Raw genomic sequence first — 14,713 nt, forward strand, 5'->3', positions numbered from 1 at the left:
ACTCTTTTCTCCCGGAAATCAAAGAAAAGTATAAGGAGATTTTTTCACAAAGAGGTAACTGAGACTTTTATTTTTTTTAAAGATGTGTATAGGTATCTTTTTTATATCCTCTGTACTTGATGGAAAAGGGGGGAGAATGAGAAGATGAGAAGATGAGACGTTTAGCTAAGGGGGAGAGATTGTAGAAGTATGAAAGACAAAGAATGTATAGAGATATAAAGTTTCGAGTTTTTGAAGTTAATGTCTTGTATGGAAGTTTCTTTTTTAATACATGTTGTCATGAATGGCAAAGGGGGAGATTGTTAGATTTTTGTCATTGATAAAGGAGAATATTGCATTGGCTACTTGTTGTCATTGATGTCAACATATTTCTATTGACTTGTTCTATTGTTGCTCGTAAATTTCAGCGAATTTGTCCATCATGATTTTCTTTGTGTTGCTCCATAATTGTAGACATGGTTTTGTGGTTTGGGTAGTACACTTATATATATCAAATCTACCTATATTCTAGATTGCACATGTTTTGGAACTCTAGAAGGTGAGTTACATGGTCCAAAATTTCAGCTTGTTAGTTAATCTGTTCCTCCGGAACATAACAGTGTGTTTTGACATCCACATTTATTCAAGTGATTGTCTCCGACCTTGTAGTTTTGGGTCATGGTTAAAATTTATGGATAACGTGTGTATCCTAGTTGGCATTAATTTTTGTTACATCTTTAGCTGATCTATGCAAATGAAATGTACGAAGTATATTGTAATAGCATGTAAGGAATATATGGTTGACTTGATACATGAATCAATATCTATATATATATATATGAGATGTATTCCTTTGATGAGATGGAAATGTTTGTATGCAAGAGAGATATAAAATTAAGATACACGAGACATAAGTGTAGCATAACGAACATATGTGATTGAAGCGAATAGTTGAAGAGAGAATGTAGGGTGAGAAGTCTACCTACTAAGCTTAATTGGAACTGTAATTCATGCATATATAAGATGCAATCTTAGCAATTCATTTTGTTTGTTCTCTTTTGGGAAGTAAGCCCTCTTGGAAAAGATCCGATACATTTTGGTAGTGAGCCTCGAGCAGTGAGTCTTGCAGTGAGCATTTGTAATATTCTATAACTAGTTATATTATATTGAGAGTTGACCCTCTCCATGGTTTTTCCCTAGTGGGTTTCCACATAAAATTTTGGTGTTCTCTTGTGTGTGTTGATGTGAATGATATTCTCTTTTTTCTATTCATCTAATCACTCATTGCTTACTAATAAAAATGAATCTATAAATAATAAATATTGTTTTAAAGATATTCAAGGAACACTGATTTAACCCCCACCCCCTTTCATTATTCTAGTTGTTCAACAATTTATTCAAAAACAACATCACTTGCAACATGGCCTACCAATTGACCTCATGTGTTACACAAATGCACACAATTAATAGACCAAAGTTTTGCTAATTGACCTTCCATGTCTCTTTGGTGTACCCCTTGCAAACCAAGATGCGATTGCTGGTTTTATTATTATTATTGAAAAATTAAACTCAAAATCAACTAGTTACCTACACCACAACTTAACAAGACACATCCTTTAGCTATTATAACGATGAGGTGGCACCTATGTGTGTCTTAGATCACCTTAAAAGTTAATCACCATAAAATCCTATTTTAACAACAAAAAATAAACAACAACAAATCAAAACCTTATTATAATTATTTATGAAATTTGAAAAAAGTACAACGTCTCGACAATAGCTAAACATGCAATGAATTCGTGGGACAAGAAAAAGTAACACGTATTTTGGGTTGTTTCATTCACTGAAGGTGCTCCAATGATGTGTAGATTCATTACACAGAGTTGTTTATAGGGCATTCCAACTAAGAGATAGTTATCTACCTAATTTGTTAACCCATTTACAAGTTATGCACTTGCTAGGTCCATCAAAGGTAGGGAATGTCAACTTTCTAGGGTAGGGTAGGCAACAGTCTTGGTTCAAGCCTCGAGCCATACCTATTCATATTATTTAAGTTTATTAAGTTACTAAGAGATATTTTAGTATTGACTCTATTTAGGATGACTTGGTATTTCACATAACACATTGTAATGCCATCTACAATCAATATTTGAGATTTTATCTTTAGAGCTTTTGTGTGCACCTCTTCTCTTAGAATGAACGTAGGTTGGAAAGGACTAGTTGATGAAACTAGGGAAATATTCTGAGCATAGCTTAGGCTGGCATTATGAATTTTAGCTCTTGAAAGGCTTCCTTCACAATGCTATTATCAAGGTATGTCAATGTTACTTTAAATTTTATAAAGGATCCAAGCCAACATATCCAACATCAAGTCAAACTCCTTATTTGACAAAAGTATCTAAGATTGTGCATTTTATATTATAATATAGCATTTTTACTCACATATGTACTTGATGTAGCATAAAATCTATCTAGTTGTAAAGTACTTAGTTGAAAGAAGGAAGATAGGTAAGAACTTAAGTTATTTGCATATAGAGATCGTAGTTATAGTAAATACACAATACTAATAACGCTTAAAATTTTGTATGCTTAATTTGAATTCTTATCTTTGTTTACTTTCTCTAATTTTTTGTGCAAAAATTAAGGAATAATGCACTAAAACATATTGTTCTCCTATATTTACCAAATGTCTTCCCTAATCAATTGGTGAAATAATTAAAGAATGATATGTCTCACAAATACAATACCCTCATATATCACTATATTGAAAGAATCCAAGAAACTTGCATTATATAATTCAATTGAAATGTTTCAAAAACAAGAATTTACATCCTTCACAATTATGAAACTATGTTTTTTTTTAATTTACTCCTATAATATTTCTTTTATACACATACTATATTAATGACCAACTACTATGAGGAATCAAACTTAGGCACTGACTAGATAGCTAGATGTATGTTTAGCACTAACTAGATGATTAAATGCATAATTAAATGATGATAGATCATAGAACATGCTTCAAAACTTTGAAGATAACACAATTGAATCCAGAAACTATCAAAACTAAATCAACTAAATGCAAACATCACTTAAAGTTACATTATACACCCTACCCTTGAACTATAATAGTGATGAGCTGGCACCTACGCGTGTCTTAGATCACTTTCAAAGTTTAACGCCTTAGAATCCTATTTAAGAACACAAAAGTAAACAGCAATACATCAAACCCAATTATTGTTTTTTGTTTTTAACTTTTTCCAAAAGTACCGCCTACGATCAACAGTTAGCCACGTAATGAACTCGTGGGAGCGAACCAACACATTTGCTGGCTTCTTCCATTCACTAAAGGCGCTTCAATAATGTGCACATTCATTGCACACACCCACTCCCACGGCATTCCAACTGTCCCTCCTCCCGTACAAAAGTTATCTGAGCTTTAATGCAATTCTTCAGCAAATAACAAAACCAATGCTTTCTGTTGTCCAATTACGGGCAACTCCGTGCAAGGAAAAAGAGTAATTATTAAGAGATAACACAGCCATGAAAGGAATTTTGTTAACCATTATTTTGCGCGGCCATCAATGAAAGAATTTTATTTTAAGGGTACATACAGTGACTGCGACTCTTAACGGATAAAGCCTCCCTCGCATATATCTTTTCGGCCATTAATGGAAAGTCTACATTCCCAAACTTGGAAGGTGCAGATTCAATCCGGAGAGCTTGGAGTGCATTCTCTAGGTCAACTTCAGACAAATCAGGAATTATCTCTTTCGTATAATACCGTGTGAAAGAGATTAAACCTACCTAAAATAGCATCTGCTTTTCGTATCTTATCCATTGACTAAATACGCAGGGCTCGATTTGAGAACTTTGAGATCATAACCAGAGCGCGGTTCAGTCACCGGTGTGGACATTTTCCTGTATTTTAATAAGGGTTTCGTTAAGTTTTGAGCGTTCTGTAAATATTTGTGGAATTTCAAAAACTCTCTGCAGGTAAAGTTTTTTTGAGATTTGAGATGGGCAGAGAAAGAATGGAACTGAAGAAAATAGAGAAAAGAGCTGCGAGGCATGTCACTTTCTCGAAGCGAAGGAAGGGTTTGATAAAAAAGGCGAAGGAGGTTTCCGTTATGTGCGACTCGGATGTCGGGCTCAATTATTTTTTCTGCAACGGGAAGGCTCTTCGAGTACTCCACTTCCAGGTATTCTTCTTCGTGCCTGCTTTTCCGTATTTAGGAAAAAAAGTACAGTTTTGACTAGAAAGTTTGTAGAAATAACGAATCCATGACAACGCAGTCTTCATAAATATTTGCACACATTAACAGACGTACAATGCAAGTGGTTTTTGTGGACTTACGAATAGTGGTTTTGGAGAGTGGTACTAAACTTATTTTGTTTTTAAATAATGCGAGTGGTTTTTGTGGACTTACGAATAGTGGTTTTGGAGAGTGGTACTAAACTTATTTTGTTTGTAAATAATGCAAGTGGTTTTTGTGGACTTAAATTGTTTGTGTTTATAGTTATTGATTTATGTATGTTTAATAATCTATTGTTTGTGTTTATATTTTTTTAAATTATTATTTTGTTTGTATTTTATTCAAAGTGCTTGTTTTTATTTGAATTATTAATATATATTTTTATTTGAATTATTTATATATTTAATAACTTAAGATTTAATCTATATAAATTTTGTTCAAATTTTGTAAATATTTATGTATCTTTAAACACTTTTAAAAATCTAATGTGTGTTATAAGAATACTTAATGTTATAGACTCAACTCTTCACTTTAAAATTAAAATTAGTTTTTAATAGTTTAGCAATTTTCCTTAGTTTTTTTAAGAAGAAATGTGAATACTTTGAAATTGTTGTTCTCTTATTAGAAATTTTCACAATATAATGAAATCTAAAGGAAACTATACACATTCTTTTAATGTTTTTTTTAAAGCATTTGTATTATATAAAAACCAAGGGGTAGCCTTGGTGGCTAGATAAAAATCATGTAATTATATATATAACACCAAGAAAGGAATGTGCCCTTGATGCGGTTTTAGTCACAATAAGATGTGTATGTACACAATGTTATCAGTAAGGCACGAGGTCCCTAATGATTAATTAATTCTAGGCATCAAACAAAACATGTTAGTAATTAATGTATAGGGCAAGGCATGATGCCCCCAATGTGCCTCCAGTAACATGATAAAACATGTAATCACATAATAAGATGGGGAAGATAAGATGTTCCTAATATATTAGGAGAGCTCTAGGCACTTGATCAAATATGCAATCTCGACTATGTAATATATGTTCCTAAGAAAAATGTAAAAGTAGTTTCCCCCACAACGGTAAGATAGTGAGATGAGGCTCAAAGAATGCCATGGGCTTGAGGAATATCATAATTGATGTACAGTGGCCCAGATGATAATGTAATAATTATCCTCAAAGGCCAAATAGTGATGTGTGATAGTCACAAGTAAGTAATCATGTCAATGGGTAGTTATATAGGTATATGTGAATATGATGTGAGTATGTATGGGCATGCAAAAATATTTGAAGTAAAAATTTCCCTATAAGGACAAATAAATGATGTGTGATAGTCACAAGTAATCATGTCAATGGATAGGTTAACATAGGTGAGTAAGATGTGAGCATGTAAAAACTTTGCTTTGTCAATTTTCATTGTAAGTATATAATTAAGTTCACAATAAATGCAATAGGCACATGGCATAAAGATAAACGATGTTAAAATAAATACTTGTTTGGTCAAAGAATATCTTAGGACAACTATATAAGTTTTATAAATCAATGTAATTATGGTAAAAATCCGTAGCTGCCCTTCGAGCCCTTTCCTGTCCGCAAAGTTTTGTCTTTCGCGCCCCAAATTTGATTTAAACTGCCCTCTGTTGAAGCCACGTGTTGGCTGGATGATTTTTTGGAGATAACAGTTTCACCTTCGTTCCTCCAAGCCCTGCCAGGCTACCACATGTTCTTTCCCGGCACAACTTGCCCAAGCAGTTCTAGAGAATAAATCTTCTATGTCGGGGTTGCCACGTGTCACCTCCACAGGATTTCTAGAGGAAAGAAAATAAAAGATGCCAAGGAGCTCTGCTTTCGCACCATGTGTCGCCTCCATGGGACTTTTAGAGGAAAGGAAATAAAAGACATTGAGAAGCTTCGCATGTGTGCCACATGTCCTAATCGGACAAACAAATAAACTGACACGTGTTAGTATGGTGATATACCTAAGAATTTCACAACCAAAACGCATTTGGTGGTGTGATCAAATGCCAAGTCTTCTCCTAAGTAAATGTAAGGGCCGGTGCAAGGAATCAATTTGTTGAAGCAGTTAAAGCCGAAATGATGATTTTCAGTGGTGGAGAAGATGCTCATGAAGCAAAAGTTGGTAGCGTTCCTGAATGTTGATGGCCATGTGATAGGTTTTCATGATTGTTTATGTTTCCTTGGGTATCCCAAACTGTGATGGAGGTTCTTGAGGGCAAGGAAGTTATCATTATAGGGGGATTCTCAAATAATAGTTTTAGGAGTTATTCTTGACCTTAGCCCTGTTGTTCTTATTTTTATGCAAAGAGATGCTCCAACCGTGCTGGTTATTGGCTTTTTATGTTTGATTATTTGCATTTGATGAAATAATTGTGTTATGTGTCAATTGGAGTAAATGTTAAAGTTTTTGTGATTTTAATATAACTTTTGCTTGTCGAACTATGTCTGACACTCTTTCAATCCAGTAATTGTGTCTTAAGATTTTACATTATGCTATTTGAATGAATATATAGAGGATACATGTGTTTTATAGTTGATACACCATTGATGAGACTTTAGCTATGCTTTTAATGTATGACATTATGTGCTTTTTGAGTCATTAATATCGAATTCCTAATGTATCACCTTAGTTTAGGTTATTTAAATTTTTTTCCCTCTCCCTTTTCCTCTATCATGAAGAGCCAGCTTCTAAAATCCTAAAGCTTCTTCAGTGAAACACAATAGGTTCCCCACTCACTAAACTTACCATAAGGTTGTTTTCCTAAAAGAAATTTTAGGCATCAATAATAATCAATAATGGATGTTGTATCTTCTAAATGTCATTGATGTAAGACAAGTGCCATAATAAAAGCATGACAATGAGATATGGATTGAAAATGTGATTAAGTAACTTGTCACCATTGAAAATTTGTGTCATTGTCAATATGATTATTGATGTGCAAAAATGGGGTTTGTAGGGCTCATAAATAATGATTTAAAAATAGTACTTGACTATATAGGGAAGTTCAATAGGAAAAGTTACTTTCATTTGCATTAGCACTCTTGAGAGTTTTACCTTCTAGAGATCAAAGTCCATTTTGTGATTTGTTATGATTGTATAGAGATGTAGTCACATCTTGACATGATGTGATAGGGTATGTGTTAGCATTGAGTGGGGTGAGCAATTGGAGGTGGTAAGTTATCTTTTTATTCTTAATTTTTAATTTTTTTGAAAAATATAAGAGTTTTTCAAAAAATACTGTAGGCTTTTCTTGTTGACTTTTGATATTCATGAATTTGATCCACTAAGAATGACATTAACTTCAGCTAGCATTATTTTGTGAAATTTTAGTGATGTTATTGATTGTTTGTGACCTAATATTATCATATTTATATTATTTATAGATGTAAACTAGTGTGGATGTTATTGAGTATCCATGAAATTAATAGCTACATTTAATATGAGATTGTCTGATCTCAAATACAAAGTAGGACTTGCTAGAGGTAGTTGGGGTAAAGCATAAGATCCATTTCTACCACTATATTATAATGTGTACGCTTACAACTTTGGTTGAGATGTGAGATTTATACATAGACACCTTTCCCCTTCCAATAAATCAAATCAAATGACAGTAAAGGATGTTTGAAGGATTATGCACCTCCACATTATGGGTATGCATATGGAGGTGTGACACAAGACATAACAAGAGGATAGAGACTTACATAAAATAATTTAAATCTAGACACCATTAAGCAAGTGGGCATTGGATATATAAATAACTCAAATGTAATCTAGTTATACAATGAGTATATGTAATAAAGTCATGGTTACTAGGCATAGTATCCTCTTTATTCTTAAGTTGATTAAATATATTTGAAATAGTCTACCCAAGGTAGAGATTGAAATAGAAGTGGTAGGAGTTATATAGGATACAATGGAGGATGTTTAAAGAGGGTGAGGGATAACGAGTAATGAGATGGAAATGGAAAGAGAAGCCATAATATGAGGTGTGGTGGTCTTAGTCCATGAGGTAAAAATGTATTTAAGAACCTAGGTGTGGGGGAATAATGCTAGAAGCCATGTGTATGACTAGATGTGGAAGGATGAGAGGGAAGTGGAATACTAATGGAGAGAAAGTTGGGGGAAACAATAGAGATAGAAATAGAAGAGAAATGAATCACCAGGAGGGACCACCTAGGTGTTGGAGCCCATGGAAGTGGAGGAAATTACACGATGAGGGGAGGAAGGATCAAAATATTACTCAAAGGGGTGGGTGAGGGAGTCCATGGGTTGAGAGGGTCTAATATTGGTAAAAGCCATAGCATTGTCTATATTATGAACAATATGTGTGCCATAAAGAGTATACAATAATACACTATGTAAAGCAATAGCCAACCAGTGAGGAGATTTATTATGAAGAAGTGAATCACTAAGTAATTAGACCCTATGAGGGAAAAACCTTGTGTAGTCTTGTTCCTTTTCTTGTGTTCCTTAGTATGGTTCCTAGTATGAATTTTATTTGCACTCATGTTGTAAAGGGAGTTATTATCATTTGAGTGGCTATCCATGTGAGAGTTAAGATGATCACTCCATAAAAGAAAATTAAGGTTTTGAGTATCATGTAGCATAAGAAAACTCTAGAGTGATATGGCAAAGATAAATATATAAGATTTAGTAAAATAAACAACTATTAGATGTAAATTAAAAGACAATTTAAAGGTAATACCTAAAGGGGTGTAAGAGTGGAGGGGTTCACTATAATTAAAGAGGGAATAAAATATTCTTACATAAATCTGGAATAAATAAATAACATAAGCATTTAAGATTCATCACAAAATAAATGAGATGGAAATATAATTAAATCTATTAAACAAAATCTTTTGAAAGTAAAATATTAAAATAACGATAGTCAGAAATGTTGTAGTAAATGACAAAAAGTTATTTGTCAACTATAACACTCTAATTAGACAACCAAAAAATAGGCATTTTGTTTTAGCATTTTGCTTGAGTTATTTCTTACAATATTGATAGATCAACCATGACTTACTAAATAACACAATTTCAATCCCATAGATCATAAAATATTCATAGGAGCGATATTTTATTTGAAGACAAACTATCAAGTTTATTTAAGGCTTAAAATTATGTGTCAATCTTAAGAAGAGCCAACACAAACACCAAAATTGGTCTCACTATATTGATGTAACTATTGAAGGGCACATGCCACCATGTGATCCTACTTCCCTACGATGACACTAGTTCACATAAGAATTCACATAGACACTCCATCGGCCTTCAAACTATATGGCTTAACACTCTAGTTAAACTATTTGTACGTTAAGCCTAGATCAATAGTCGATACTGATTGAGGCGCAAGAATAATGAACCACAGGTGGTGGGTAGAGTCAATGTCTAATGTGAAGAGATCATCTGATACAATAAGAATCTGCCATGTGGTGCCTTCTTTTATCAATGAAGTGACTTGAAATCACTAAGGCCTTTTGGCATGGATAATCTACCATAAACTTGCCACATAAAGAAATACAAACCTCTCCACGTACCTCTCCTTACTTGCCTATGCACGTACCACTGTTTAGACACTTCACATGTTGGTCCTTTCAACCATTAGAAATCATTAGTGCATACCATGCATCTAGTGAGCCACCCAATTTTTAGATGGCGTAGAAGATCTAGTGTCTAATTTTGCATAGACTGGCTGATGTAATAAATGTCGATCAAAACTTTCATTCGTTTATTCTCAACCCTCTCTTTGAGTTTTGAGGCTTTGGGAAAGCTTAATGAAATGAGCTTCATAATTGATCGATTTGTAGCTAAGTTATCGAGAGATGGGACCCGGGTTCCTTGCTCTATCCATGTGCAGCTAAAACGTTAGCGGTTGAGTGAAGTGGAGTAACGACTGGTCCTTGGAGTTCCAAAAGGAAACTCTTCCAAATGTTAGAAATGAGTTTCGAAGGCTAATTCGATGAGATCAAATCAAATAAACCTTGAAGGTTGGGGCTGGCAAAATTAACATGGCAACAAGTAGATTTATATGTGCTACAGGCTATAGAGTGTTACCGAATAGTAGAAACACAAACACAGAGGGATACGTGGCTCTGTAGCGTCAATGCCATCTTTGGCCTACGTGGATAGAAATAATCTGCACATCTTTGGATCGATTATTATCAACCCCACATTGCTTGAGGGTGGAAGTAGATCAAAGGTCGCAATTACTTCCTTTTGCCATGAATAATCTCAGCATCCATAAATTCGATGGCTTGCATCTAGAGCAACATACTTTGTGGGCTTGTATACGATAGACTTTGCCTGCAATTCAGCATTCCTTTCACAAGCATCTTCTAAGGGAATGGCCAAGGGTAGAAGACTTAGGCCTCCAAAGTAGGCTGCCATTAGTGTGAGTTAGGAGATCACCATGGCTTCAGTAGCAGGATTTCATATTTAGATTAAAAGATCTACTTGAGGGCTACTTAAATTATTATTGATCAGGTAATCTAATGATGTTGGATTGACATATGCCAATTGATTTCCTAGAGTACCATCAAGATTAACCCTGTACAAGAAGTTGCTCAATGACCAATAACCATTTTATCATAAAATATGTATATAGAGCTAGAAAGAAGCTCATCAACTCACAAGATTTTGACACTTATCGCAAATCAAAGGCTTATAATAAACACTAGCTCTTTATGCCAAGGAATAAATTATTCACAGTAGTAGGACCATATTGGATACCATCTTATAGATAAGATAATCTCATTATATGTGAACTCCTTATATAAACAAGGGAAATAACATTACTTTCACATACTCAACCTCTTGCAAAAAAATCCTTATAGTTTCTAGATTCTATTAAGTCTATTAATGACCTAGTTATAGATTTAGTTTATTATTAACCTAGTTGCACACAACATAAAGACCCCAAAAATAAATACTAGGTTTATAGAGTAATAGAGTAATAGTCTTTATTATTAACCTAGTAATTATGACTATTATGACTATTAACCTAGAGTAATAGTCTTTATTATTAACCTAGTTGCACAAGCTACATATAGAGTAATAGTCTTTATTATTAACCTTGTTGCACAAGCAACATATAGAGTAATTATGACCCCAAAAGGTTTATTTTTTATTTTAGGGAATTTCCACATCATAAGTAAGATGGCAATTAGCCATTATCATTATATTGATCTCATGGTGTAGCGAGTCTCAAATTATCTTCTTGTTTGCTTTTTATGCTTATTACTTTCTAGCAATGCATTAAAACCCCTAACACATGGCGCACAATCCATTTAGAAATTTATGGGTGCAAATATTGCTTAAAACATTTATATTTGGGTAGACATTGTTGACACGTACCCACCATGGTTAGGCTCCACAAGATCAATGGTGTAGCAAGCTAAGAACTTGCGGGGAGCCTATTGGCTCAATCTATTCTATACTACAAAGGGAGTTCTCTAATAGTTGGCTTCTTGGTTAGCAACCAAGCATAGAGCACTCACCAAAGAAAAAGGTAACCAATTGCCACAAGTTGTCTTCAACAAAATAATGGCACATCTCTTTCCTTGTACATGTATGCATTCTATAAAAAATTTGAGCCTTACTTTCATGGAAACCTTATGCTTGCCTCATTACTACCTAGTAAGATGTGGTTGTCTTAATTAATACAACACACCCATGGCACCTATATAAGGATAATTACTCTATATGTAGCTTGTAACAACAAACAACGGTAGATGAGGCTGAACATTTATTATTTAATGACATGCCACAATGATGTCGGTTTACATATGCTAGAGCATTACCATTATCCACATAAATACCCATAGGTCATTGATGAATTGTGCATGCTACCACACAAAATAAGTCACCCCTACATGCAAACATTGAAGTGTAAAACACATACACATTGAAAGAGATTAGGTGGTCATTGAACGAATGAGATAGTATCCAACAACTCACAACCAATAAGTAATATAAAAATATATGGAACATGTTTTCCTATTGAGATAAGTTTACCAATTGGCTATTAGCATTGGGGCTTTCATCACCATTGTGCATAGTCATTATTGTAACACCAATTCACACTCATGGATCCATAGCAAATTGCTAGCATATTATGTTTTCAATGTTAGGTCCCAAAATCATTATCTCACAATCCTTGAAAATAATTTTATGAACAAGGTCTAAACCATGGCACAAGAGGAGTAGTGAAGAAAAAATTGGCAAGGCAAAGAGTAGAGGCACGAGGACAAAGGAAACCCAGAACTAAATGGTGAGATTTGGAGGAAGAATGAAGAAGGAAGGCCTATAGGATGGATCACTAAGGTGCGCATTGGGAGGACAAAAGGCACATTCCGCAATTGGTCTACGAGCGAGGTTGTTGGGTGGAAAAAGATAGACCTCCAATACCCTTCTCAGAATGGATGTATAATAGTAGTAATTCAAATAATTGGGGTGACTTTTGCCAGAAAAGTAGAACAAGACCCAAGTGAAAATTTTCTTGAGGAAGATGGAGGAAGAATCAAGACCATAGAACAATTGAGTGCCCACTAAATTCAAACCCTAATTTCATGAGACCAAGGTATGGATGACATCAATAAATGGAGTGGAAAAATCTAGATTCCTCAAGAAATTAGCAAATCAAAGATTTTAATAATGCAAGAGGTCGGACAAGCAAAATTTTAAGAGGCAAAGATCCCAATACACAAGTGAATGAAATACAAGTAACTCTAAGAAAACAATTAGGTGTGTCCTCTCAAGAAAGATTAAATCCACCCAAGAGCATATCTATTTTTTTTAGAAAAAGATCAAATCAAGAACTCAATAGAGTGATTCAAGGATGTAGGATTGTTTCTCAAATGGGCTGGGGGTCAGATTGATCATGGTAAAGTGCATGAATGGTGTATCTCCAAATGGGGGCATGATATAATACTTTAGGCACTGCCAAATGATTTTTTCCTAGCAATTTTTACCTCAGAGGATGAATGTGTGGGGGTGCTAGATTAGGGACCATATCTAATGGAGGATTTTGGAGTCTATATGAAAAAATGGAAACCTGATTTTGATCCTTGGAAAGAGGAGATTAGAGAGCAACCAATTTGGGTCCAAATATACTATCTTCTAGTAGAATACTGAGAAGTGGATATCTTAATGGAAATCAGGCAAAGCATAAGTAACCTCAAGTAGATGGATGTCATTATGATGGACAGGAGATTGGGAAAATTTGCAAGAATGTTCCTCAATGTCTTGCTCTCATCTCCAATCCCATTGGAGATTGAGATTCATAGAGAATGGGGAATTCAGTGACAAAAGGTAGAAAGAGAAGACTGTATGACAATATGCCCTAAATGCAAATCCAAGGACCATGGTGCCCTAGTTTGCCAATCCTATGATCCATGGACCACCAAGGAGGACGTGGGTAAGGAAAATTACCTAAGCAAGGAGGAAAGAATAATAGTTGTCAATGACATAGTTTCTTCGACTAATGGAAAGACAAGATAAGATAATGAGGGGATTCCAAGAGAAACATGGAATACCTCAGAGCCAAAGATGAGAAACTTTCAAGTGAATACAAACGAGGAAGGTACAAAGGAATGGGTGGCTCTGAATGCCATTATAACAAAGGAAGAAAGTACGAATATCAAGGTGAACCCCCTTGGCTTACAACAACTAGTTCAAAGAAAAACAACAAAAGGAATTGATCGAAACAACAATGTTGGGATTGGATCACATATGCCTGTTGGTATTTTGGATATGTTGATATGGTTTTGTCATTGATGTCAACACCTGTCATCACTTGTCAACACGTATCAGCACTTGGAGATTTTGGTTATGTTCACCGGCAAGTCAGAGACTTATGCACAGTCACCGGTATTTGGTTCACCGGCAAATTATATGGTTCACTGACACTTGGAATGACTTGGAGACTACTTGGTTATGTCGAAGACATTATTTGATCGCTATGGCATATGGAAGATCAAGATGGAGACACATTTGAATTGCATTGGAAAGGACATATGGGATGTTACAAAGAATGGCTATACTGCTCCTACTCAAGGTCAACCTAATCCACCTAACTTGGCTAAAGATGAGGAAAATGATTGCAAAGCAAGAGAAGCACTTTTGAGCGCATTATCAGATCAACAAGTCATGAGATTGTCAGATAGATCTACTGCTAAAGCTATTTGGGACAAACTGGAAACATTGAATGAAGGAGATTCCATAGTCAAAATTGCAAAACTTGAATGCTTCCAGGTCAGGTATGAAAGTCTGAAAATTGAAGAAGAAGAAAGAATTTCTTCTTTTATGGAAAGAGTAAATGAAATTGTTTTGGGTATACAATGTTGTCGAGGAACCTTAAGTGAAGATGAGATTGTTTCTAAAGTTTTAAGAGCTTTGCCACCAACATATAAAATGAAACTTACTACTATAAATGAATTGAGAACAATGCCTAA

The 14,713-nt window shown here is 34.5% G+C and overlaps 1 pseudogene; it reads left to right on the forward strand.

Annotated features, from left to right (window-relative positions):
- Positions 1-3,369: 3,369 nt before the first annotated feature.
- LOC131036057 (MADS-box protein JOINTLESS-like) overlaps positions 3,370-14,713 on the forward strand; it is a 124,361-nt pseudogene continuing 113,017 nt past the window's right edge.

This window comes from Cryptomeria japonica, chromosome 10 (genome assembly GCF_030272615.1).
Source record: "Cryptomeria japonica chromosome 10, Sugi_1.0, whole genome shotgun sequence".
In the NCBI taxonomy this organism is placed as follows: Eukaryota; Viridiplantae; Streptophyta; class Pinopsida; order Cupressales; family Cupressaceae; genus Cryptomeria; species Cryptomeria japonica.